At 47.4% G+C, this 22,571-nt stretch overlaps 1 long non-coding RNA gene across 1 annotated transcript in view; it reads right to left on the reverse strand.

Moving 5' to 3' along the window:
- Positions 1 to 831: 831 nt before the first annotated feature.
- LOC138302092 (uncharacterized) overlaps positions 832 to 22,571 on the reverse strand; it is a 42,995-nt gene continuing 21,255 nt past the window's right edge. The window contains exon 3 of the long non-coding RNA XR_011205270.1: positions 832 to 865. This is a non-coding gene — a long non-coding RNA (uncharacterized lncRNA). The remainder of the gene's footprint in view (positions 866 to 22,571) is intronic.

Consider the following 22,571-nt stretch of genomic DNA (forward strand, 5'->3'; position numbering starts at 1 on the left):
AGGGGATATCCTAGGTTGGAACTAATGAATGTTGGAATTACATGTCTGTCTTCTACACTGGGATCCTCACACCTAGGTACACATGTTTCATAACCCTAACCCTGCGCCTCAGGGGGTAGTGGACATGCAACTCATACTTTAAAACATCAAGGACAGCCAGGAAGCTTTGGACAGCTGTCCATGGGTTTAGTCAGTCCACCACAGGTAAGGAGGGCTGCCAAATAGGATTGATTCAAACATTGGACAATCACATCCACATTTATTTTCATAATTGCGGACAACTGTCAACATAATTTTCCAAAAACAAGCACATAGATGCAAGCAGCCATCTGGGCTTGACCTGCATGCACACCTATGACATTCTACTCAGGTGCCACATAAACATAGCACAAAATGTGGAGCCAGATGCTGCTAGGAAGTCAAACGTACAGTCCTACTTGTTCATTAGTTAACAGGCAGGCTCAAGTCTGTGGGTAATACTTCGGCATCACTGTTCTGTGTGAGTCAGGGTATGACTTGCTGATTAAATCATGAAACTGGACACCTCCACATTAATCATTGGCATACATGTAGCAAAAAATCACCCTGTTCACCTGCCTATGCCTATAGCGCAGCACTCAACTCCCAATATATGACTCTCTGCCACAGAATGTCGACCTCAAACATGGACCGAAATGTCAAACGCCCAGCAAGTCACATATCAGATCATGTGCCAGCACATCATACCTTGCAATGAGTCCAACACACAGGAGTCAATCACACAACAGCTGCAAACACAGCAAAGAACTAGCATATCAACACTTACTGAATATGTCTGCCTCCACAAATCAAGCTGCTTCTCCAATTGTGTAGGGGGCTGGTCCACCTGTAGCACATGGAAGGGTGAAATGTGCTCAATGTCTGCTCACTGTACAAAACTTGGAACAAAAAATCACTGTGTGTGACATTTTAGATGATAGAGCAGCACCTCAGGCATGTAGACACCCCAATAGTCATACCACTGCAAACATGTATTGACCCTGTCACTCCAGTGAGGGATAGACACACATATGCACACATGTACTGGCCCTAACAATCATATGGTGACAAACATGAGTATTCAGTTTTGTGCAGATTTCTTTCTAGAGGGTACTCCATTTCTTCATTTGTTGTTATGAGAGACATGCAAAGCCACATTCCTGGTGCACTGCAATAGCAGTCACTCAGGTATTGTGGCTTGTGCATCAAGGGACAATCAGTTACTGTGTGATGCTCATGTGGGTTGTGTTAAGTTCATGAATTATTGTGCTTTCTATGGTCCATTATATGTGGGCTTGTGTTGTCTGTAGGTTACATATGCCACATGGCCAGTATACCCACAGCCGTATATTCCCCCTATGACACCATGATGGCAGGGATCCTGTGTGTTACTTGATGACAATGTTACAATAAACATAGATTGGCCATTTATCTAAATCAAAACAACCAAGAAATATATGCTGACAGTGTCTAATTTGACCATCCGTGACAGAATGCATGGGCACAGGTGTGGTCCTGGCACCTGAAATGTGTTACTCAGGGCCCTGTGTACCTACATTAGGTATTGTAGATCACAGTTAGCCACATTCATCATCTTACAAATGCCAAGTTGGGTGATCTGTGGTTACACAGCAAACTGACACTGTCCCCTAAGTGAAACATGGTTTAGCAAATGTCTTACTGTGGCAATCTTGATGAGGTAGGTCTCAATTTGTATGCACCTTGGGAATGGCAGCAGTCACAGGAATGCTGGTCAGCTGATCTTAGCATACACCCATGTCCGTGATAGCCTTCATACTGAGAGGTTAACAATTGTACATATGATGCACTAGATCAGCAGGGGTGTACCAAATGTAAACTAGCAAATTATTTTGTTACTTTAAACATATGATGAAAGCAGTCAGGGCTCCCTTGCACAACCTCATGCAAATGAATGATTTGTGACTATGCATTAACAAAGTTCAGGGATCCCATGATGACCCATTAACTTATGAAAATAGCTTCGCTATAAAGTGACACAGATGGCAAATTCATCACCTCTGTACCAGCAATTGTGCCCAAGGCAATTTAAAACACACAGGAACAATGAACATAGGGGCTGTTTTTTACATTTATTTTATGTGTAGCATTTACTTCCTGTTTTTACGCTACAGCTATGGAAAGTAGCACCAAACATGTAGATATTATCCAGTGTGCATTGCTTTGGCATCCATGATTAATTTAACCCCTTCTGTGCCGAGGACGTAGTGGTTACGTCCTTCGGCACAGTGCTGCTGTGCCGAGGACGTAACCACTACATGCTCGGCACACAGCCCAGAGGGAGCGCTCTCGCTCCCTCTGTGTGCTTCCCCCCACCCCCCCAAACTCAGGGATGGAAGGGGAAGCCCTTCTCCTTCCACCCCGACCCCCCCCCCACACCCCCATGACGTCAGCGCGTGAGCACACGCTGATTAGTCACAGGGTCTCCCCCATCGCGCTGGAAGCTCTGCTTCCGGCGCGATTGAAAGAGAAATGCTCAGCATGTGAGACTGTGGCTTTGAACTCCCCAGGATAAAGCAGTGGGCAACCCACCCACTGGAAAGACTTGGGAGACTGGGGCTTTGCACTCCCCAGGATGCAGCAGTGGGCAACCCACCCACTTGAGAGACTTGAGGGACTGTGGCTTTGCACTCACCAGGATGCAGCAGTGGGCAACCTACCCACTGGAGAGACTTGAGAGACTGTGGCTTGGAACTCCCCAGGATAAAGCAGTGGGCAACCCACCCACTGGAGAGACTTCAGAGACAGTGGCTTTGCACTCCCCAGGATAAAGCAGTGGGCAAACCACCGACTGTAGAGACTTGAGAGACTGGGATTGCATTCCCCAGGATAAAGCAGTGGGCAAACCACCCACTGTAGAGACTTGAGAGCCTGTGGCTTTGCACTCCCCAGGATGCAGCAGTGGGAAAACCACCCACTTGAGAGACTTGAGAGACTGTGGCTTTGCACTCCCCAGGATGCAGCAGTGGGCAACCCACCCACTTGAGAGACTTGAGAGACTGTGGCTTTGCACTCCCCAGGATAAAGCAGCGGGCAACCCACCCACTGGAGAGACTTAAGAGACTGTGGCTTTGCACTCCCCAGGATAAAGCAGTGAGCAACCCACCCACTGGAGAGACTTGAGAGATTGTGGCTTTGCACTCCTTGGGCAACCCACCCACTGGAGAGACTTGAGAGACTGTGGCTTTGCACTCCCCAGGATACAGCAGTGGGCATGGAGCCCCCTCGTGGATCTGGCGTTGTGCACTCATCCGGCTGAGGTGCCCCCCCTTCCCTTCCTACTGAGGTGCCTGTTGTATTTCTATCTGATGCCCCTGCAGTGTTCTCTCCGTTTTGATCGGGGGTGAGTGTGGGCCTCGCCCATGCATTTTGGGCCCAGTGGTCCACTGACTTTTATGGTGCAATACCTGGACTTTTTATTATTGGTGTATATATTTGCTTATAGTGTATATATATTTTTGAGTACTGGATTTTAATAGATTACAATGGTTCAAATCATTTCCTTTTGTCTTTGCACTCTTCCAGGGGAGGTTGGGGGTGTGTAACTGTAGTGTATCAACATGTATTAGTGTGTGTGGTGTAGTGGGTGAGGGTGAGTGTGGGGTGTTGCGTGTGTGTGTCACTCTTTTTTCCCTCCCCCCTCCCCTGTGTCGTAGGTGCAGTATTCACCGTGGTCTTTGCTGCCGGCATTTGTGCTCCTGGTAGAGAAGCAGGAAGACAAAGGCAGGTAGAATATGGAGTTCCGGCTCCATGGCGTCCTGGTTCCTCGCGCGGTGTGTAGAGGTGAGCGTTTTCCCTTCCAAGAACTGTTTCCGCCGTGTTTTTATTCGCAGTGAATCCGCCCCAGAAAAGGTGGTGGATTGGCCTATTGTAATACTGTGGCGGTACATTGTCTTCCGCCTGTCTGTTGGCGGTTACCGCCGCGGTGTTTGTTTGTACCACGGTGGCGGTCGGAGTGTTAAAGTGGCTGTCTTTGTTGCCGGTTTCCACCATGGTCGTGATGCCATTTTTTTCCACTGGCCTGTTGGCGGTTTTACCGCCGCTTTAACACTGACCGCCAGGGTTGTAATGACCACCAAAGTAACTTTGCACCTAACCTTCTCTAAGTGAGGGTTAGACATGTAGGTGACCTATAAGTTACTTAAGTGCAGTGTAGAATGGCTGTGAAATAACGTGGATGTTATTTCACTCAGGCTGCAGTGGCAGTCCTGTGTAAGAATTGTCTGAGCTCCCTACGGGTGGCAAAAGAAATGCTGCAGCCCATAGGGATCTCCTGGAACCCCAATACCTAGGTACCATATACTAGGGAATTATAAGTGTGTTCCAGTGTGCCAATGAGAATTGGTAAAATTAGTCACTAGCCTGCAGTGACAATTTTGAAAGCAGTGAGAGCAAAAACACTGAGGTTCTTGTTAGCAGAGCCTCAGTGATACAGTTAGGCACCACACAGGGAACACATACAGGGCACACTTTATGAGCACTGGGGTCCTGGCTAGCAGGATCCCAGTGACACAGGCAAAAACAAACATACATACAAGTAAAAATGGGGTTAACATACCAGGCAAGATGGTACTTTCCTACAGTATCTCTTTAGGTAAACCAATCCAGGCAAAATAGGGGACATCAACATCATGCATGAGCCACTAAGGTCCCCAATAAAGGAGCAAGTGGTGTAATCTACCACTACAAGGATCTATTTAAGTGTGTATTTTCTGCTCTCATATACCCTCTGTAATGTGAATATATTGTTTCTTTTAATGGTGTAGGTACCAACACATGCCTAGTCAGATCTCAGATTACCAAAAAAACACTTGATGAACAAATTCCATACACAACCAGTCCCCTCTCCCTGCTTTACCAGGTACCTCGGATTGGGATTCAAAATGGGCCTCTGCAACTCAGCAGGCAAAAACATATAAGGCTGTTAGGGAATACAGCGTCAATAGAAAAGCAAGCAGAAGCAAGGAAGAACAAAAGATGGATAAGTAGAAAAGGGAAAATGGAAGGAATATTGAATGGGAGAAAGGGTGAAAGGAAGTATGAATAGATGAGTGAATGGATAGGTGGATGGAAGGTGAGAGGATGTCATAGTACACGGATGGATGGATGAGTGAGCAAATGGATATGTGGATAGTCAAGTGAAAGGATGGCAGTATAAAGGGATGGGCACATAGGTAAATGCTCTGGGGAAAGGATGGGATAGTAAAGGCTTGGGCAGAGGGAAGGACAGATGGAAAAATGGCAGAGGAAAGGGGTGGATGGATAGGTGAATGTACAGGTGAAAATATGGCAGAGTAAAGGGATTGAAAGGTGGATAAACAGGTGAATTGATGGTGTAGTAAAGGGATAGGTGAGTGGGTGAAAGGATAAGTGAATAGATGGCAGAGTGGATGGATGAGTAAATGGTTGGCAGAGTAAAGAGTTGGATAGGTGGATGGACAGGTGAATGAATGGCAGAGTAAATGGATGAATCAATGAGTGGGCATATGGATGAGTGAATGGATGGCAGACTAGATGGATGGCAGGATGGATGGATGGCAGAGTAGATAGACGGACGGATGGGTGGCAGAATAGATGGATGGGTAGCAGAATGGATGGATAGGTAGCAGAGTGGATGGATGGGTGGCAGCGTGTCTGGCTGGATGGGTGGCAGAAGGTTGGGTGGTCTAGATTGCAGAGTGGATGGCTGGCTGGATGGATGGATGGATGGCCGAGTAGGTGGATGGACAGGCTGATGATGGCTGAGTGGATGGGTTGATGACAAAGTGGACTGATGATTGGATGGAAGACTGTATGATAGATAAATGGCAGAGTGAATAGGTAGATGGATGGCAGAGTGGAGGGACGGATTTATCCAGAAAACAGATTGTCCCAGGGAAACAAAGAGGTATGACTGCCTGAACGCTATGGTCTCTGCTCCTCTCCTCCCACCCCTATCCTTCTGGCCTGTCCGAGTCCCATACTGGAAGTCGGCCATTTTCTTTCAAGCTTCTTTCTCTGCTGAGTACTAAGTCAGATGATTACCTTCCAGTAGAGCTGCAGAAACTGAAAGCATATTACTACTACTAAGGCAGCAAGTCAATGGAAATCAGAAGATAATTATTTCTCCCTCCGTGGTGCTGTCTTATACTTCCTCTCTTGAAAGACAGGCTCATACCTCGAATATTAAAGTAGAAACTCAACTTGCCTTGTAGTAAGCTGGCAGCCTGTTAGAAAACAAAAAGCTATAATCTCTCACAAATTAACTTTGGAGATTGAAAGGAAATAGTGGACAATGGCATGGCGTCAGTCATTACCTTGACTGCCTCAGGTGCAGACGGAGAACATCTATAGCGCCTGGTGTAAATGGGAAGACAACATCAGAGGAAACAGGAAGATCAAGTGACTGTCCAAACAAAGTGGCACCATGTATGCCATGTAACGTGGAAGCAGCAAGATGAGCTGGGTGACGCCATCATCTAGACAACACCTAGAGTCTGTCCCACCAAGGTAGGTCCATCCTCAGAATTCTCCAGGCTCTTATTCTGTCCTGACACTAAGGGCCACATTTATACTTTTTGATGCAAAACTGCGCCAACGCAGTTGGGCAACAAAAAGTTTAACGCCGGCTAACGGCATTTCTTAGCACCACCCGGGCGTCAAATTTATACTTTGGCACAAACCACGGGTTAGAGTCATTTTTTTTTACTCAAACCATTGCACCACATCGTAAAGGAAAACGACGTTAACGCAGCGAAAATGACTTTAATCCGGTTTACGATGTCACAAACCGGATATGCGCCTTTTTTGGACCCGATATCGTCAAAAAGCGACGCAAACACAGCAAACTGTGCTAAGGAGCCCCAAAATGGATTCCAGAAGCCAGGAGATACCCCAGGAAGATGACAACCGACCAGGAACCAGCCATGAGGACACACACAAGACCCAGGAGAGGGAGAAGATGAAAAGGAGGTGTCACTTAAGTGCAGAGGAGCATGAAATACTGGTGAAAGAGGTGAAGGAACACCAGCATCAACTTTTTGTCACCTCTAAATTGCCAATTGGGAGGAGAGAGGCAATTTGGCAACAAACTGTCGATAAGATCAACAGTGTGGCAGAAGTACAGAGAACAGTCACTGAGTGCAAGAAACACTGGCATGACTGCAAGAGCAGGACAAAGGAAAAGATGGACAGGAACAGGAAGGCAGCACTGCAGACTGGAGGTGGGAGTCCAGCACCGCAGGAAGCCCTGGACCAGATGGAGAAGATGGTGGCAGCCATCATCCCTGAGGAGATCGTCACAGGGATTCAAGGACAGGACAGCGCAGACTACCAGGATACAACACAGATGCAGGGTAAGTGGCATGGGGAACAAAAATGCCTAATTGTTAACTGCAACCAGGGGTGGGACATACCTACTACACAGTGCATGTCAGCCATGATAATCAGGTAGTAGAAAGTGCAAAGGGGCACAGCACGGGTGCAGAAAGTGTTGTGCTGTGCCCCAGGGAAACCTGGGGCACAGCACAACACTACACCAACAACCTTTGCATGGGGGTACTCTGCCATGCCAAGAATGTTGGAAAGGCAAAGCCAGTCAAGCAGGGTAGGGTACAACGTAAAACTGGCCTGCTGTCACACTACGCAGCTGGTATTGTCACAACATGAACTAGGTCTCGATTTCCAGTCTTAGGCCATATCCGCAAGTGCCATGTAACATTAACAGTTGCCACCACCACCTCTGCTGTGTGTGCAGGTCAAGTAGCCAATGGCAGTTACGTGCCCATGGATCAAACACACCCAAAATAGAGGGTTCAGGATGACAACGTTATCAATCCCCTGTAATTAATAAAAATGTGCAAATCCTGTCAAATGCTCATGTCTATAGGCGCTACAAACATCAGGTATTGTCATTAACATCATGAGGTACACAGCTGTAATGTCATACCCATGCTGCACATGTCAGGGTCTACCCTGTGCCTGTGTTACAATAGCTGCAATCCCACCATGCAACATCTCAAGTGTCACAGTGCTAAGACAACAGCATTGAGGGGGAGGACATATGTTTCTAGCTAGTGAAACACACCTGCACAGTCATAAGAGGAAATGGAACACTGCTAGGACCGTCAGTGCAATCCAATGTAGCACACATTCCCGAACATCAGCAGTACACACTACCAATGCTGACACCCATATTGTGCCATGCCAATGCTATACATAGTATATGCTAGGTCTCAGCAACATATAGGTGGTTGTGAAATATCAGAGACTGGGTCAGTTCTAGATTGTTAAGAGTGGTGCAACTGCCATCAGAACACCCACAGCCAGTTCAAGGCCACGCCATGATAATGGAAGTAGACGGAGGGTTGAGTAGTACAAGAAGGTTGCAAGATGCAACTTGGGCAGAACCTACACCTAGAGGATGTGACGCAGACATTTCCCCAAACTGCCCACACTAAATGTGACATGCAGGTGGGGCATAGGCCTGGGAGAATGCTAATGTTAATGACAGGGACAATGAACAGGAACCAAGATTACAATGTGCAACTAATATGAAGTCAGGCACATCACACTACAAATGCCACAACACAGACACACTATTTGTACAATATCTCATTGTAGAGGACAATGGCTCTCCTGGGGATATGCCTGTCCTGGACTTCCCTGATGACATGGATGACGAGCTGACAAACATTAGCCGGCAGACCCTCCAAGATGTCCTTGGAACCCTCCAGACCCCACCTTCAGTTGCAAGGAGGAGCACAGAAGTAGCAGCCATCACAGAGGACCCACCCACCACCCCAATTATACTACCTGCCAGCTCCAACCCAGCTGCGGACTCTGAGGAGACTGGCACCACCTTTGAGAGGACTGCAGTTGGAGTACAGCAGGAGCTGGCCAAGGAGGTGCAGGTGGGGATGCAAAATATGGCAGCCAGCCTTGAGGGGATGCCTCTGCTTCCAGCGCGATTGAAAGAGAAATGCTCAGCATTTCTCTTTCAATCACTGGGGGAGGCCCGGAGAGGCTTCAAAGGGAAGGAAATGTATTTCCTTCCCTTTGAAGTCTCTCCCAGGGTTTCAAAAGCCGGATTGCTTGCAATCCGGCCTTTAAAACCCCACTAGACACCAGGGATTTTTTGTTTTGTTTTTGGAAACTGACAAAAGGGAGCGACCCCTTGGGCAAGGGTCTCTCCCAGGTGGGGCATTTTTTTGGGAAGGCCTTTTCTGCCCCCCCCCCCTGGGGACAGATCGGCCTATTATTAGGCCGATCTGCCCCCAGGGGGGTGCGGAAACCTCTAGGCACCAGGGATAATTATTATTATTTTTTCTTTTTGTTTTTTTTGGTTCTGTTTTAGGTGAGGAGCGACCCCTTAGGCAAGGGTCGCTCCCCTAGAGGGCAAATTATATTTAGGCCATTTCTGCCCTCCCGGGGGCAGATCGGCCTATTGTTATTAGGCCGATCTGCCCCCAGGGGGGGCAGAAACCTCTAGGCACCAGGGCAAATTGTTTTTTTGTGTTTTTTTGTTTGTTTGTTTTTTTAGAGATGGGGAGCGAACCCATCAGGCAAGGGTTGCTCCCTTGGGGGGCAAATTGTATTTAGACCATTTCTGCCCCCTTGGAGGCAGATTGGCCGATTTTAGGTCAATCTGCCCCCAAGGGGGCAGAAACCACAAGGCAGCTGGGATTTTTTTTTTGGCGCCAATGTCACACAGGGGGAGCGACCCCGTAGGCAAGGGTCGCTCCTGGGGGGGGGGTTGGGGAAGTGGGGGAGATTTATTTTAGGCCATTTCTGCCCCCTCGGGGGCAGATCGGCCTATTGTTATTAGGCTGATCTGCCCCCAGGGGGGGCAGAAACCTCTAGGAGCCAGGGCAAATTGTTTTTTTGTGTTTTTGTTTGTTTGTTTTTTTTAGAGATGGGGAGCGACCCATTAGGCAAGGGTCGCTCCCCTGGGGGGCAAATTGTATTTAGACCATTTCTGTCCCCCTTGGGGGCAGATTGGCCGATTTTAGGTCAATCTGCCCCAAGGGGGCAGAAACCACTAGGCACCGGTGATTTTGTTTTGGCGCCAATGTCACGCAGGGGGAGCGACCCCGTAGGCAAGGGTCACAGAAATGTGAGGAAAATGTGTTTTTTAGCCTAATTTTGAGGTTTGCAAAGGATTCTGGGTAACAGAACCTGGTCAGAGCCCCACAAGTCACCCCATCTTGGATTCCCCTGGGTTTCTAGTTTTAAAAAATGCACTGGTTTGCTAGGTTTCCCCAGGTGCCGGCTGAGCTAGAGGCCAAAATCCACAGGTAGGCACTGTTTTCTATGAAAAAATGTGATGTGTCCACATTGTGTTTTCGGGCGTTTCCTGTCACGGGCGCTAGGCCTACCCACACCAGTGAGGTATCATTTTTATCAGGAGACTTGGGGGAACGCTGGGTGGAAGGAAATTTGTGGCTCCTCTCAGATTCCAGAACTTTCTGTCACCGAAATGTGAGGAAAACGTGTTTTTTAGCCAAATTTTGAGGTTTGCAAAGGATTCTGGGTAACAGAACCTGGTCAGAGCCCCACAAGTCACCCCATCTTGGATTCCCTTAGGTCTCTAGTTTTCAAAAATGCACAGGTTTGGTAGGTTTACCTAGGTGCCGGCTGAGCTAGAGGCCAAAATCTACAGGTAGGCACTTTGCAAAAAACACCTCTGTTTTCTTTAAAAAAATGGGATGTGTCCACGTTGTGTTTTGGGGCATTTCCTGTCATGGGCGCTAGGCCCACCCACACAAGTGAGGTATCATTTTTATCGGGAGACTTGGGGGAACGCTGGATGGAAGGAAATTTGTGGCTCCTCTCAGATTCCAGAACTTTCTGTCACCGAAATGTGAGGAAAACTTGTTTTTTTAGCCAGATTTTGAGGTTTGCAAAGGATTCTGGGTAACAACCTGGTCAGAGCCCCCCAAGTCACCCCATCTTGGATTCCCCTAGGTCTCTTGTATTCAAAAATGCACAGGTTTGGTAGGTTTCCCTAGGTGCCGGCTGAGCTAGAGGCCAAAATCTACAGGTAGGCACTTTGCAAAAAACACCTCTGTTTTCTTTAAAAAAATGTGATGTGTCCACGTTGTGTTGTGGGGCGTTTCCTGTCACGGGCGCTAGGCCTACCCACACAAGTGAGGTATCATTTTTATCAGGAGACTTGGGGGAACACTGGGTGGAAGGAAATGTGTGGCTCCTCTCAGATTCCAGAACTTTCTGTCACCGAAATGTGAGGAAAACTAGTTTTTTTAACCAAATTTTGAGGTTTGCAAAGGATTCTGGGTAACAGAACCTGGTCAGAGCCCCACAAGTCACCCCATCTTTGATTCCCTTAGGTCTCTAGTTTTAAAAAATGCACAGGTTTGGTAGGTTTCCATAGGTGCCGGCTGAGCTAGAGGCCAAAATCTACAGGTAGGCACTTTGCAAAAAACACCTCTGTTTTCTTTCAAAAAATGTGATGAGTCCACGTTGTGTTTTGGGGCTTTTCCTGTCACGGGCGCTAGGCCTCCCCACACAAGTGAGGTATCATTTTTATAGGGAGACTTGGGGGAATGCTGGGTGGAAGGAAATTTGTGGCTCCTCTCAGATTCCAGAACTTTCTGTCACTGAAATGTGAGGAAAACTAGTTGTTTTAGCAAATTTTGAGGTTTACAAAGGATTCTGGGTAACAGAACCTGGTCAGAGCCCCACAAGTCACCCCATCTTGGATTCCCCTAGGTCTCTAGTTTTCAAAAATGCACAGGTTTGGTAGGTTTCCCTAGGTGCCGGCAGAGATAGAGGCTAAAATCTACAGGTAGGCACTTTGCAAAAAACACCTCTGTTTTCCTTAAAAAAATGTGATGTGTCCACGTTGCGTTTTGGGGCGTTTCCTGTTGCGGGCGCTAGGCCTACCCACACAAGTGAGGTATCATTTTTATAGGGAGACTTGGGGGAACATAGATTAGCAAAACAAGTGTTATTGCCCCTTGTCTTTCTCTACATTTTTTCCTTCCAAATATAAGAGAGTGTGTAAAAAAGACATCTATTTGAGTAATGCCCAGTAATTCACATGCTAGTATGGTCACCCCGGAATTCAGAAATGTGCAAATAACCACTGCTCCTCAACACCTTATCTTGTGCCCTTTTTGGAAATACAAAGGTTTTCTTGATAGCTATTTTTCACTCTTTATATTTCAGCAAATGAATTGCTGTATACCCGGTATAGAATGAAAACGCACTGCAGGGTGCAGCTCATTTATTGGCTCTGGGTACCTAGGGTTCTTGATGAACCTACAAGCCCTATATATCCTCCCAACCAGAGGAGTTCAGCCGACGTAACGGTATATTGCTTTTGAACATCTGACATTGCAGGAAAAAGTTACAGGGTAAAACGTAGAGAAAGATTTATGTTTTTTTCACCTCAATTTCAATACTTTTCCTTTTCAGTTGTTATTTTCTATAGGAAACCCTTGTAGGATCTACACAAATCACCCCTTGCTGAATTCAGAATTTTGACTATTTTTCAGAAATGTTGTGGTTTCTGGGATCCAGCATTGGTTTCATACCCATTTCTGTCACTGACTGGAAGGAGGCTGAAAGCACACAAAATCGTAAAAATGGGGTATGTCCCAGTAAAATGCCAAAATTGTGTTGAAGAATTGGGTTTTCTGATTCAAGTGTGCCTGTTCCTGAAAGCTGGGAAGCTGGTGATTCTAGCACCGCAAACCCTTTGTTGATGCCATTTTTAGGGAAAAAACCACAAGCCTTCTTCTGCAGCCCCTTTTTCCCATTTGTTTGAAAAAAACAAAATTTTCACTGTATTTTGGCTAGTTTCTTGGCCTCCTTCTGGGGAACCCACAAAGTCTGTTTGCCTCTGGAATCCCTAGGATGTTGGAAAAAAGGACGCAAATTTGGCTTGGCTAGCTTATGTGGACAAAAAGTTATGCGGGCCTAAGCGCGAACTGCCCCAAATAGCCAAAAAAAGGCTCGGCACAGGAGGGGGAAAAGGCCTGGCAGCGAAGGGGTTAAATACTGCACAAACCAAGTCAAAATATTAGCCTAAGCTATTACCAGAGATTGGGAAGATCTTTGTACGTATAGCCATGAATACAGTTCAGACATGTATTCCAAATAATTGGGGACTACATTCCTTCCTTGCATTAGCATATGAAATACATCTCATTCCTGGTACACTCACAGACCATGAATAAAACATTTGTTTGTGCCTCATTACCATCATCTATTGACGTCAAAGCAGCACTAATTTACAAGACCAAGTTGTGTTTTGTAAGTTTGTGCAGCTTTTGCGTCAACAAATGACGGGAATGCGTAGCAAATATTGTATAAATCAGGGCCACTGTTTGTTCAACTTGCATTCCACATGTCCACAAACCTTGCATGCAGCATGTCACCAAATCTGCTACTGTCACTACAGAGCATTTTACTGTACACATTAGTCTGATCTGTACTCACCAACAGGGCCACCAATCACCTCACCCAGGTGGTCCAGCTGGTCTTGCTCTTTGGCCACAAGGTCAGCCCAGCGATGTTTGAGTTGGTGGTTGTTGCGCTGGCTGTTGAATACCCTCTTCAGGTGGAACAGCAACTTGGACCACCTGAGCCTCCTTGCCTCGGTGTGATACCCCTGTATCACCCTGCCACAAGCCTCTAACATCAGGGGGAGGAAGTGGCACACCAACCAAATGAAAGCCCGAGCTCCTCCTCGCCCATTCTCCCCAGACCTGGCCTGCCCGAACATCACAGAAAATAATAGGGATAGGAAACAGAAAAGAGGGAAATACAGGGAAAGGAGGTAGGAAAATGAAACTTAAAGAACCCATAAACAGCCCAACAATCCCCCAACTAACAATGCCCACTGCACACTCCCACCAGTATAAAGACAAAATTAGTCACAGAAAATTACAAAAACACACTTACACTGAATTACTGAGACAATTACAAAAACAACAAATGACAATTGGAATGGCACACAGGAGACAAAAGCACAATTTGGACAGACACAACTCTGAACACAGCCACACAGTCTAGAAGAATCACAGACTGCAAAGTGAAAGTAAAAGTACACCCACTGTACCATTTCTGTAAACAGGATATCCTATTACATCACTTCCTTTCTCAAATGCGGTACGTTTTTGTTATGATGCGTGAAGTTTTATGACGCTTACGGGCTTTGCGTCAATATTTATTGACACATATACTTAAAAATGACCCCGCATTCAAAGATCAATATGTTTTTCATGGATAACTAATTTCATGGGGTGCAATGTTGGAATTAACGATTGGAACCAATCGATGTATAATGGCTGTGAGCGTCATTTTTTAACACATATGCAGCATTCTTTGACGCATAAGCGTCATTTTTAATGCGTTTGCATCAAAATATCTGTCTCTAACTGTGTTTGTGTCATTTTTCTCATTTTTCATGTTCATGAAAGCTATAACTATACAAAGATAGGCCCTCATTCTGACCTTGGCGGGCGGCGGAGGCCGCCCGCCAAAGTCCCGCCGTCAGATTACCGTTCCGCGGTCGAAAGACCGCGGCGGTAATTCTGACTTTCCCGCTGGGCTGGCGGGCGGTCGCCTTCAGACCGCCCGCCAGCCCAGCGGGAAAGAGGCTTCCACGATGAAGCCGGCTCGGAATCGAGCCGGCGGAGTGGAAGCTGTGCGACGGGTGCAGTTGCACCCGTCGCGTATTTCACTGTCTGCGCAGCAGACAGTGAAATACATGTAGGGGCCCTCTTACGGGGGCCCCTGCAATGCCCATGCCAGTGGCATGGGCACTGCAGGGGCCCCCAGGGGCCCCGCGACCCCCCCTACCGCCATCCGGATCCCAGCGGTCGGACCGCCGGGATCTGGATGGCGGTAGGGGGGGTCGGAATCCCCGCGGCGGTGCAGCAAGCTGCGCCGCCGTGGAGGATTCAATGGGGCGGCGGTACACTGGCGGGAGCCCGCCAGTGGTGCCGGTCCGACCGCGGCTTTACCGCCGCGGTCGGAATCCCCATTGGAGCACCGCCGGCCTGTCGGCGGTGCTCCCGCGGTCCTCCGCCCTGGCGGTCAAAGACCGCCAGGGTCAGAATGAGGGCCATAGTCTGTTAGAGCCTGCTGTGTGTGTTCCAGTATTTGGGCACATGTGGCAGACCACACTACCGCGGACCATAATACTCATGTTGTTGTGCCGGATTAGCACTCTTAACTGACGCAACAGCAACCCAAACATTTGGAATTAAAATTTGTATTCCCTAGTTTGAGCAGGTGGTGCGTCAATAGAGGATAGCAAGGCTACGCAACTTAAAAAATACACTTATGGCCTCTGTGTTAGTGTCTGTGAATTGTGAAACGTGTTTTGCATAATGTGCTTGTATGCCTGGGTTGTAATTGTGGATCAGATGCCATCCATTGAGGTACATCAGTCAGGATATGTGTTTGTCATACCCGTAGTGTCTTATGCTGTATGAACTTCCCTGAATTTGACAAAACATCTCCCATAACAAACTATACACAGGATAGATAGAGGATGGTTGATAATGGCAATGTTAAAAAGGTAAGCCATCACATGTACTGGAATGTTGGATACAACTTCATGGTCACTTGTGTATATACTACCCATGAGTCAGACATTTGAACATGCTAGGTAGGTACAGTGTTTGTGACACAGAGTCCCAACTCCAATTCTAAAAATGTATGGTACACCAGTTTGAGTCATGTAAATGACCTATGTTTCTCCGGTGAATCTGGAGGACCAGCAGACCATACTGCATGTGTTCACATATTTCCAGTGGTTCATTGCACAAAGGTGCCCAGTTCAAGTGTGTGGCCATGTGTCCATTGTGTCGGTATTGGCCTCCATGCTGTCACAGTTATGTGCAGGTCTAGTCATGAGCCTGTGGAGCCAACCCTTGAATTAACAGAGTATCCTTCAAAGCAGATTGGACCTAAAGCCAAAGATCAACTAATGACACACATGGGGATAGTCCAGCTATGGCACTGTAGACCTTTAATAAGGCAGACGACAGGGCAACCTTGGTGTGCTTAAAAATATTTTTCAACAGTAATAGGAATCAGGCAGGTTTCATCCCAACATTTGTACACAGGGTGGCCTCTAAAATCCCCACTGCAATAGGGAACATCAGTGCCTCTGTGCTGATTAATGTCACATCTAGTCATCACGCAAGCCCCATCAAAAGGTGTTTTGTCCTTACATACACATTGGCAACCCTTGTTTGTTGTGCTTAAGTCACCGTACCGAATCCATGCATACAGCAATGGCACACTGTCACTGTTTGGCACTAATGAATACATGCAAAACCAGACAAGGGATGGGGGCTAGATTAGGCTACATGAATAGGTGTCCCAGAACAGGGTACTATAAGGAAACTGATTAAACCATACTATATATTTGAGGATTCATCATAGACCTACCAGATACAATACCCCATGAGGAAAAGAGAGGGCATGGAAAGAACCCATGAGACAAATGTAGCCACAGGGACCCTCCATAGTTAACGCAAAGACAGGAACCAGTCAGGTTAACAGGGTGCAGGCTCTGTCAGGAACAAACATGAAAAAGGCAAATACACAGTGAGCAAACTCTGACTGGGAAAAGCTGGAACAACACTGTGGGAACTAAACACTGTATTTGTGCTGTGGTCTGCAATGTTACACAATCCCCCAAGGGCTCTGTTACACAAGTGATTTGTACGTCAAGGCACAACAAGGACATTCAGAAAATGGCAGCTTCTAAGCAGTTCTAGGCAGCAGCAAGGGCAGGGCAGGTTTAAATGGCTGGTCTGCATGGAAGTGCTCACAGGTGTGTGCAGCTTCAGTCTCTCACAAGTCCTGGAGTTGAGAATCAAGTTCAAAGGACCAAGTGGACCTTTCACATGGGAAGCAATGAACAGCTGATTTCCGGGTCTACCGACTACCAGGTAGTACATTATCGGACATGAAGTCCATGCAGACTGATGAACTATGACTATGGCATGCCACACTGAAGAGGGAAGCACACAGGAGTCAGAATGGGAGTCTGGTTGTGTGCAGATGAAGGTTATCAGGGTAAAGATAGTCCATTTACAGGGCCCCCTAGAGAAGGGTGGGGAGAGACTTAAAACATGGCAATAGCAGGTCTTATTACCTGGGATGGACTGCACAGGGCATGTCTTTTGAGCAATGCTTGTCATACCTGTGGCACTCGTGCTATTCATTTTAAGCTTAGATGGACTCCTTGTTACACATGCTCCTTGCAAAGATAGCTGATGTCACACTTACTGCTGTCCAGGGTCTGTTCATACATTACTGTTACCAATGCAATAGCACATCCACTGACTCATATATGAGACACTTTTTACCTTAGGATTGATGGTGTCTTAGTTGTGTTTCATGTGCTGCAATGAAACATGTTGGCAACATGGATGTGTGTCATAGCTGTTGTCCTCTAATATTGCCCTTCACATGTGAAATAGACAGGACATATGTCATTTACACTGCGTGTGATGTTGGGTGTACATTCATACCCATCAAGTGTGATGTCGTTTTTTCAGTATCCTAATCTGTATTACTGCAATGCTCCATGAGGCTAAACTCTGATTATGTTTCCTACGGATCATGTGATGCATAAAAATTACCCAGAGCATGATTGAGTGATGAAGGCAGGTGTTTAATGGCATATGCTAACAAAGTGGTAATGGTGACTATAGTTAGAAGAAGTTTTTACAATGTGTTGTCTCCGACGCAATCCTGCTGCAGTGTTTGGATGGTCCCCCTCATGTTCACGGACAGCACCCTCCTCTTCCTCCTCTTCAGACATGTGTGGGTCTGGTTCATAGAGGGGAATGTTCCTCCTTACACAAATGTAATGCAGGATGGCACAGGTCAAAACGATTTTGCAGATCATTTCAGGTGAATATAGGAGGCTGCCTCCAATGATGTCGAGGCACCGGAATCTGGACTTCAGGATGCCAAAAGTCCTCTCTACTATGGTGTGTGTCCTCCAATGTACCTCATTATAGGCACGCTCTGATGCTGTGCTTGGGTTGGCAAATGGGGTCATGATCCATGGCTGGATCCCATAACCCTGATCAGCTGAAAGAGAAAATCAGGGTAAAATGTTGGTTGTTGGTTGCACCTTGATTATCACTTTGCATGGCAGTTGTTATCTTGTGTCGTCTGTGACTCATCTGTGTTTGTGTTATTATGTGGGATCCTAGACTTCTGTGATGTTCTTTCTGCATTGGGCTGTTTAACAATCAAAAGTGGTGTTTGGCTGATTGACCTGATATCAGCGGTATATTTGTTAACTTGCAGTTCATTGTGTATCTCCCATGCATTATGTAATGTGATAGAAGTGTCTGTGTGCCTTCACTGGAGGTGACATGATACTTCCACACACACAATTGATTCCACTGTGGTGGTAACATGGTTGCACTATATGGCCTAAACATCCCATCCAATTAGACATATGTAATTGCATGTGAAATACAACAGTGTGGCCCTATGATTTGGCTAGGTGACCATGTACAACACATCTCCATAGGTTGGCAGCACTGAAGAGTTCACAATTGACAATGCAGAAATATCCCATGTGTGGCAAGTTCTATGCAAACCTATTTTTGTGCCCTCACTGAGTTGGCTCATGTGCAAACGTGTACCTACACTACTGAACCTGCTCCAGGTAAGCTGGCTAACTTGGTTGTGGGGGTGAAGGTTTATGTGTCAGAAGGTCTATGTGCCTGTACATCTGTTATGTATATGTGTAATTGTCTCAATCCGTATGTGTTGCAGTGTGCACTTTGCTTTAGTGTCACAACAATATGTTTTCATAGCTCAGTCCACTTCCTTATTGCTAGCAGGCAATGTCACTCCAGGAGTAATGTGAGATGATGGTACTGCCTCAAGGATTCCATGTCACCTTCATTAGAGTCAGCATCATCATGCTATGTGTCTCATGGTGTTTGACCTGCAGCAAAACACATTTTACACCCCTTATACAGTACGTATTGCTTGGAAGGGTGTGTGATTGAGTGTTATTGATGTGAAATTGGAAGATTAATCTTCCAAGTTGAACTGCCAGCTAAGGCCATGTCATTGTCACTGTGTGGTTTTAAATTGGTACCTTGTGGCTCTGGAGTGGCATCTGTTGTAACTTGTATCTGTCATTTGTCCATAGGTGTATTTCCCATTGGGTCAGGATATCAAACACGACTAGCAGTGTCACAACCTCAGTGTCTTCCTGGCTTCATGTTAATGTAGTGGTGTATGTGTTGTGTGTCCTACAGGGCTGCTGTGCTGCTTGTCTATAACTAGGTTTCTGTACTTACCAAAAAGTAGGCCATTGCCATATGGTCCATTCTGGAAGTGTTGATTGATGGTGCAGTGGCGGAAGATGAATGAATCATGTACACTCCCAGGATACTTTGCATTGATGTTGGTGACCAATCCCCGGTGATCCACAATGGCCTGCACATTGACAGAGTGTGTGTGCTTCCTGTTGCAGTATAGATGCTCGGTTGCAGCAGGTGGCACAATCCGTACATGTGTGCAGTCAATGGCACCAAGCACGGGTGGGAAGCCATTGATTTGATAGAAGCCCTGTTTGGTCTCCTGCTGCTTCTGCTGTGTGTTGGGGAAGCTGATGTGGCGGGGTGTGAGGGAGATGATGGCATCCAGTACCTTGGGTAGGAAGGCAGAGAATAAGGGCTGTGAGATCCCGGCAACCAGGGCACCAGTGGTTTGAAAAGAGCCACTTGCCAACATATGGAGGACAGCCAGCAGCTTGGTCTCTGGTGGAATGATTTGGGGTGTCTGCAAGCTGGGTGCCAACTGTGGCTCAATGTGGCGCAGCAGCTGCTGTATGGCTTGCCAGTTTAGTCTGTACCTCTGGATGATGTCATCTTCCCTGAGGCCCTGAAGGGTTGTCCTGGTCCGGAATATCCTCTCCTGCCTTCTGCTTTGCCTTTTCGGTCCCTGTTGGTGTGGTGGTAGCTGCTGGTGTTGCTCCTGTGCTCTGCGTCTTCGTGCATGCTGGATGAATAGAACCTCCATGTCTTCCTTTTGGAGCTCTGATGTTGCTTTTGTGTGTTTTCCTTAAGTACTCGTGTGTTTGCCCCATTTTAACACCTGCCCTGACCCAGACGTTAATTTTTTACGCAAATCGGGCTGTGTGCCATTTTCCGACTCCGCCTCCCAGCCATGCAGCATTTTTGAGTGGTTGGATAAATATGGTGCATGGGTGTTAAGTCATTTTTTTTACGGGAACGTCTCCCTTGCATGTCATTAACGCAAGGCGGTTTCAGGCATCCAGAAAATGAAGCACACTGAGATATTTTGACGTTAACGGGGTCTAGTGTCAAAGTATAAATTTGGTCTCAGTTTTGTGCTGAATTTGCGTAAAACAAATGATGTAAATCCGGCACAAGCAGAGTATAAATATGCCCCTCAGTATACTGTATTACTACCAATATCCTGACCTATAGGGCCCTGACGCATTATTTGGTTAACAATGACCAAGAGGGCCATGACGGCACGAAAAAATAATATCTCCGTATAGCATCCCAACTCATGTCCACCTACATATGGCAGGGAAAATTTCACACAGCAACCGTAGATTATGTGAACCAGTCGTTGCTGCGTAAGAGGGGCTTCAAACTGTGTGTACAAAGATTATAACTCCAGCATACCTGCCTCATTGTAACAGCTTACATGTATCCAACCTGACATCAATCACAGCACACATGTAACCAACCTTTCATCAAGTAAACCAGATGCATTAGCTCAAGGAAATTAGGTTGAACTTGTCACAACAAACACACAGGTGGTCATTACAACTCTGGCGGTCGGTGTTAAAGCGGCAGTAAGACCACCAACAGGCCGGCGGTAAAAAAAAAATTGAATTACGACCGTGGAGGAAACCGCCAACATAGACAGCCACTTTAACACTCCGACCGCCACGGCGGTACAAACAAACAGCTTGGCGGTCACCACCAACAGACAGGCGGAGGGCAATGTACCGCCCACAGAATTACAACCCACCAATCCGCCACCTTTTCCGGGGTGGATTCAATGCGAACAAAAACACGGCTGAAACAGGACTTCGAAGGGAAAACGCTCACCTCTGCACACCCCACGAGAAACCAGGACGCCATGGAACCAGAGCTCCAGATTTTTCCAGCCTTTATCTTCCTGCTCCTCTACCAGGAGCATGAACGCCAGCGGCGAAGACCACGGTGAGTACTGCACTTACGACACGGGGAGGGAAAAAACAGTGACACGCGCAATACGCATCACCCCCACCCCCACCCTCACCCACGACAACACACACACCAATACATCATGATACATCACAGTTACACCCCCAACCCTCCCTGGAAGAATGTAAGGACAAAAGGAAATTAGTTGAATTATTGTGATATATTCAAAAACATGATTAAAAAATATTTACAAATATATACATTTATACTATATACAATTAAATACACCAAGAACACAAGTCCAAGGTATTCCACCATCATAGTCCGTGGATCACTGGGCCCAAAAGGCATAGGCGAGGCCCACACAAGATACCCGAACAAGACGGACAGAACACTGTTGGGGCATCAGATAGAAACAAAACAGGCACCTCAGGGGGAAGGGAAAGGGGGGGCACCTCAGCCGGTTGAGTGCATGACGCAAAATCCACGAGGGGGCCCCATGCCCACTGTTCAATCCTGGGGAGTGCAAAGCCACAGTCTCTTAAGTCTCTACAGTGGGTGGTGTGCCCACTGCTATATCCTGGGGAGTGCAAAGCCACAGTCTCTCAAGTCTCTACAGTGGGTGGTTTGCCCACTGTTCAATCCTGGGGAGTGCAAAGCCACAGTCTCACAAGTCTCTGCAGTGGGTGGTTTGCCCACTGTTCAATCCTGGGTAGTGCAAAGCCACAGTCTCTCAAGTCTCTACAGTGGGTGGTTTGCCCACTGTTCAATCCTGGGGAGTGCAAAGCCACAGTCTCTCAAGTGGATAACAGTCTCCACTGGTTCTGGAGGGGGCTTTGTGCCCAGAGTGCTTCATCCTGCCAAGGACTGAGGTAGTGGATGTGATACTCCACTGGATCTGGAGGGGGCTTTGTGCCCAGAGTGCTTCATCCTGCTCGTGTCGGCGTCAGTAGCGTCAGAGGTTTTGGTGCTCATGGTCCTGCGGTGCTTATGGCAGCGGTGTCCTTGGCAGCGGTGCTTTTGGCGGCGGTGTCCTTGGCAGCGGTGCTTGTGGCGGCGTTGTCGCTGCAGCGGTGCTTGTGGCGGCGGTGTCCTTGGCAGCAGTGCTTGTGGCGGCGGTGTCTCTGGCAGTGGTTCAGCTGCTGGCGGTCCTGTCTGTGGCAGTGGGGCTGCTGGCGGTCGCCTCCTGGGCAGCGGGCTGCTGCTGGCGGTCCTGTCTGGGGCAGCGGGGCTGCTGGCGGTCGCCTCCTGGTTAGCGGGACTGCTGCTGGTGGTCCTGTCTGGGGCAGTGGGGCTGCTGGCGGTCACATCCTAGGCAGCGGGGCTGATGGCGGTCTTCTC

This window comes from Pleurodeles waltl, chromosome 6 (assembly GCF_031143425.1).
Source record: "Pleurodeles waltl isolate 20211129_DDA chromosome 6, aPleWal1.hap1.20221129, whole genome shotgun sequence".
Lineage (NCBI taxonomy): Eukaryota > Metazoa > Chordata > Amphibia > Caudata > Salamandridae > Pleurodeles > Pleurodeles waltl.